Source organism: Anomaloglossus baeobatrachus, chromosome 10, assembly GCF_048569485.1.
Source record: "Anomaloglossus baeobatrachus isolate aAnoBae1 chromosome 10, aAnoBae1.hap1, whole genome shotgun sequence".
Taxonomy (NCBI): Eukaryota; Metazoa; Chordata; class Amphibia; order Anura; family Aromobatidae; genus Anomaloglossus; species Anomaloglossus baeobatrachus.
This window is the reverse complement of record NC_134362.1, coordinates 124612631-124617580: the sequence shown is the minus strand read 5'-3', so window position 1 is coordinate 124617580 and position 4950 is coordinate 124612631. Positions and strand designations below refer to the sequence as shown.

The window sequence follows — 4950 nt, the reverse complement described above, 5'->3', positions numbered from 1 at the left end:
CCTGCTATATACACAGTGAGCCAGACATATTCAAGTTTCATTCAGAAGGCAGAGGGAAGCCTTAGCAGCTGAGCCTATATCTTGGCTTGTGAGCATTAGAACAGGCCGGCGATTACAGGGTAACATGAAAAATGTCCAGCTTGCATTATGACTAGAACATGACAATATCCTTTTAAGTACTAACCTATGATGCGTTCCTAAGCAGTTGATGTTATATGTTCTACATTTCATTTTCTGCATACTTTACAAGTAGTAGAATTTGCTTTGATATAGGCAACTGGATTTTCACAATGAAAAGGCAAAGGATAACGCCCGAAAAAGACGCCATACATTATGTCAGTGCCATCACTGACAAACCTGGATTGACCATGAAATACATCAATCCCCTTAAAGGTGAGTTAAAACAAGTTTTAACTAAATTGCCTTAATATTGTCATGCATTAGAATGACTGTCTTAGGTAATGATAAATATTTTCTACAGGAAGAGGAGTGTTTGCTGAAACTGAAATCGAAAAAGGGAGTTTTGTTGCAGAATATCGAGGCGAGCTCACGTATGCACTTACGATGGTAGACAACTACTCGAGATTTATGGTTGTGGTACAAGTCAAAGATCTAATGGCCCATACTGCAGCGAAGGTCTTCCAAGCACACTTATGCAGACCTCATGGCTACTCAGAGAGAGTCCTCACAGATCAAGGCACAGCCTTTGAAGCGGAAATCTTCAAGGACTTCTGCAGCTTTTACCGATGCAGGAAGATGCGCACTACACCCTACCATGCTCAAACCAATGGTTATCAACCTGCTCAGGACTTTACCCCATATTCCAGATGTGGCCTTACAAGTGATTTATAGAGGGGTAACAATACGTTGGGATCACCGGATCTAATCTCCCTTTTTATACACCCTAAAATCTTGTTTGCTTTAGAATAAACAATAACATCATAAAGGTATAGCAGTACCGTTTCAAAGTTTCGGTGTCCCAAGCAGCATTCCATCAGCCTCTGGAAGGTTCCTGGCAAATTGCACAGCTCGAAGGGCATGCTTTTGAACTCGCAGAGACCCATCGGGGTGGCAAAGGCGGTCTTCTCCCGGTCTGCCTCAGCAACGGACACTTGCCAATAGCGACTAGTGAGATCAAGGGTAGAAAAATAATTTGCAGTTCTCAATGCAGCTAGCTATTCCTCAATACAGGGGAGTGGTGCTGTCCTTCTTCTTTAACAGGACCAACGGAGCTGCCCAGAGGCTACAACTGTCACGGATAACCCCAGCCTCCTTCATGTTGCTCAACATGTCCTTGGTACACTGGTAATGTGCAGGTAGTTTTGGCTTATATCTCTCTTTGATGGGTGGGTGTGCACTTGTGGGGATGTAGTGTTTGACCCCTTTTATTCTTCAAAAGTCTAGCGGATGTTTGCTGAAGACTTGCTCGTATTCTTGCACTAGCCTGTAGACCCCCTTCTTGTGATGTGAAGGTGTGGAGTCAGTGCCTACGTGTAATTCCTTACACCACTCCTATGGCTGACTTGGTGAGCTGTCACTGAATGGGTGGGCTGAAGCAATGGTGGATGCTGCTGTTTGGATAGCATGTGTATCTACTGAGAACAGCTTATCAATGGTGGCAAATCGGAGCAGCTTAATTTCTTGCTCTCCGCAGTTCAACACTCTCATGGGCACTCTTCCCTTCCATATTAATGAATAAAACTATGATGTAAATAGCATATAGATACCCCACAAATGCAGATAAAAGTAGGTTATGGGAAAAGGGGGAAGAGAGAAACAGGAAAATAGTGGAATAAAGTATACCTTCCAGGTGGGAGAGGAAATGGCAGCACAGCCAGTGGAGGTGAAGCAAGGGGAGCCTGCAACTAAAGAGTTGAGAGCGTTATCACATGGTGACTGAGCCTGATTGTAACGGGAGCATAGAGGTGCCGATCCTGTCTTACCTGCGTTGGTGTAGAAGTGGGTGTCCTGTGGTGGAGTCAGCTATGTGCAGTGGTGGCCGTGGGTTCTTTTATGTGCGACCGTAGTAATAGCTGCGCCCACTTCCTGTATGGGAGTGGAATGCAGTGAGGGTAATGGAACGCACGCCTGCGCATTTGTGTTTAACGTCGCGCATGTGCAGAACGGAGAAAAGGCTGCGCTCACTTCCTAATGAAAGGGAGTGAGACGCATCTGGGAAGGGAAGGGAAAAGATTAGGGTTTGGGGATGATGAAAGGGCTTTCTACGGACAAGGATGGCAAAGGGTGGCAGTGACGGAAAGTCAGGCAGCCTGTCCTGTCCTGTCCTGTCCGTCCGTCTTTTTGTATCATGAATTGGAAAGACTGCAAGGGGGAGGGGAGGTGCTTGTGTCCAAAAGGAGGAGTTATTCAGATTCATTGCAGTGGGCGGCGGCTGCAAAAAGCACCATTCTTCTTGTTTTTGCTCTGCAAAACAGCCTTTTCAAGGGTTGGCTTGGGTGACAAAATGTCTTCTGTAGGCGTGGGTTTGTCTCCCTCTCCCTAAGATGTGTCCGGTATAGGCCAGGGTGCCACTCAAGGCCGTAACCAATTCGGGTTATAGCTTCTCGGCCTTTTGGCTAAGATCAAGTGTAGTTTCGGAGGACGCTACCTTGGTCGGTACTGGAAGGTGCCTGGGATTGCACGTCTGCCGGCCTTGAGGAAGTGTGTGCGCCTTCTGGTGACACATAGCCCTCTTGTGCCTGGACGGTTCCCAGGCAACGGGAGGCGATCACCTTTGTTATTTTGAAGTCCTACTGATAAACAGAAAAAAAAAAAAATTAAATCTGTTCTTATCAGTTTAATATCTGATACGTCCCCTCTCTGGGGACCATATATTAAATGGATTTTTAGAACAAGGAGATGGAAAAAATCTTGCTCTGTCCACTCCACGCATTGACCTGGTATTGCAGTACCTCCAGGACCGGTGCACCCCTTCTTAACCCAGTTTCCAAAAGCAGAACTCAATTCACCTGATTCAAATGAGCCCCATTAGTGAATTGAAAGAAAGCAAAAACTTTATATGCACCTCAATTTGGCCAATTCACTTTTCACACTTTCACCCTTTTTTTTATCTTTCACACCTTTTACTTGCTTTATTGATGCAAAAAGCTGTGCCAAATAGCAAACTCATCTCCACTCAACTTGACCAACTCTGCTATGTCCCGTGCAGTATCTTATTCTCAGTCTTATCTAGATCATTTGCAATTGAATAGAATAGATCCCTTTTGGCTGCTTATGACTGTGTAAAATATGTAGTTTTACTGGGCTGGGATGAGAGAATCCATTGAAGCATGGTGTAGGGATTGTGGTTCCTGTGTGCTAAGAAGAGAGGCTGGCACCAGCCAGAAAGCCCCATTGCAGCCAATAATCAGTTAATAACTTTTTCAACTTGTCATCATATGGGAGGCCTTCCATTCCTTGTAGTAGTCTAGTTGCCCACCTTTGAACTGACTCTAACTTCTGAATGTCCTTTTTAAAATGTGGAGCCCAAAACTGGTTCCCATATTCCAGATGTAGCCTTACAAGTGATTTATAGAGGTGTAACAATACGTTGGGATCACGGGATCTAATCTCCCTTTTTATACACCCTAAAATCTTGTCCCAAGCAGCATTCCATCAGCCTCTGGAAGGTTCCTGGCGCATTGCACAGCTCGAAGGGCATGCTTTTGAACTCGCAGAGACCCATAGGGGTGGCGAAGGCGGTCTTCTCCCGGTCTGCCTCAGCAACGGACACTTGCCAATAGTGACTAGTGAGATCAAGGGTAGAAAAATAATTTGCAGTTCTCAATGCAGCTAGCAATTCCTCAATACGGGGAGTGGTGCCGTCCTTCTTTTTTAACAGGATCAACAGAGCTGCCCAAAGGCTACAACTGTCACGGATAACCCCAGCCGCCTTCATGTTGCTCAACATGTCCTTGGTACACTGGCAATGTGAAGGTGGTATTGGCTTATAGCTCTCTTTGATGGGTGGGTGTGCACCTGTGGGGATGTGGTGTTGGACCCCTTTTATTCCCCCAAAATCTAGCGGGCTTCCCACCGGTAACCCGCTCCCCAGCTTGGATGGATGCTGAGGGAGCCCCTTTTGCCCGCAGGCTCTGGCCCTGGGAACTGTAGCCTTGGCGGTGACTGTGCTTCCCTCTACGGTGTGAGCTGTTGCCTTCAATCGGGTCTTGACTGCTGGGAAACCCTGGAGGTTCCTGTCGCTAACGGATTTGACCGGTTTTACGGCGACTCCTAGCCTGGTCGGGGTCCGTAGGCCCTGCCGGATGGTGCTGGCTTCTCTTCACTCCCCGATCTGGTACCGGCGGGCCACCGCCCATCCCCGGTCCGTACGGTTCACTCCAATCAGCCTCTCCTGCAGAAGGTCACCACCGTCTGCCAACCTTGCTGAGTGCCCGGGCCACACACCCGGACACGGTCAGTCTCCTCTCCTCTTCACTTCTCTAACTCCAAAACTGATCTCTAATCTGACTCCTTTTCCCGCCTCCAGGACTGTGAACTCCTCGGTGGGTGGGATCAACCGCCTGGCCCACCCCCTGGTGTGGACATCAGCCCCTGGAGGAAGGCAACTAGGATTTGTGTTTAGCTTCGGTGTGCCTAGCCGGAGTGTAGAGTGTGTTGGTGTAGTACCTGTGACGACCTGGCTTGTCCAGGGCGCCACATTCCCCTATAGCAAAATGCAGACCGTCCGCGGGCTGCCCGTCCATCACCGGTTTTATTTTCACAACTGAAAAAGAATAAAACGGTAAAACATGTAAAAGCATCATAAACATTTTACAACGGTACAGCTTCCGCTCTTCTCCCACCCAAACAACCTGGCCCTGATGCTGCCCCTAAGAAGCGGGCAGCACCCCTTGACCCCAGTCCAGCACCAAGTTGCCCGAGCGGGTTCTGTCTCTTTCAGGGGGCCCACGTCCAAGGGGACCCCTGAACCCCCGGAGGATCGCCACC

The 4950-nt window shown here is 48.1% G+C and overlaps 1 pseudogene; it reads left to right on the top strand.

Annotated features, from left to right (window-relative positions):
- The first annotated feature begins 2727 nt into the window (after nt 1–2727).
- LOC142255463 (U2 spliceosomal RNA) lies at nt 2728–2934 on the top strand (annotated as a pseudogene).
- Nucleotides 2935–4950: the final 2016 nt, after the last annotated feature.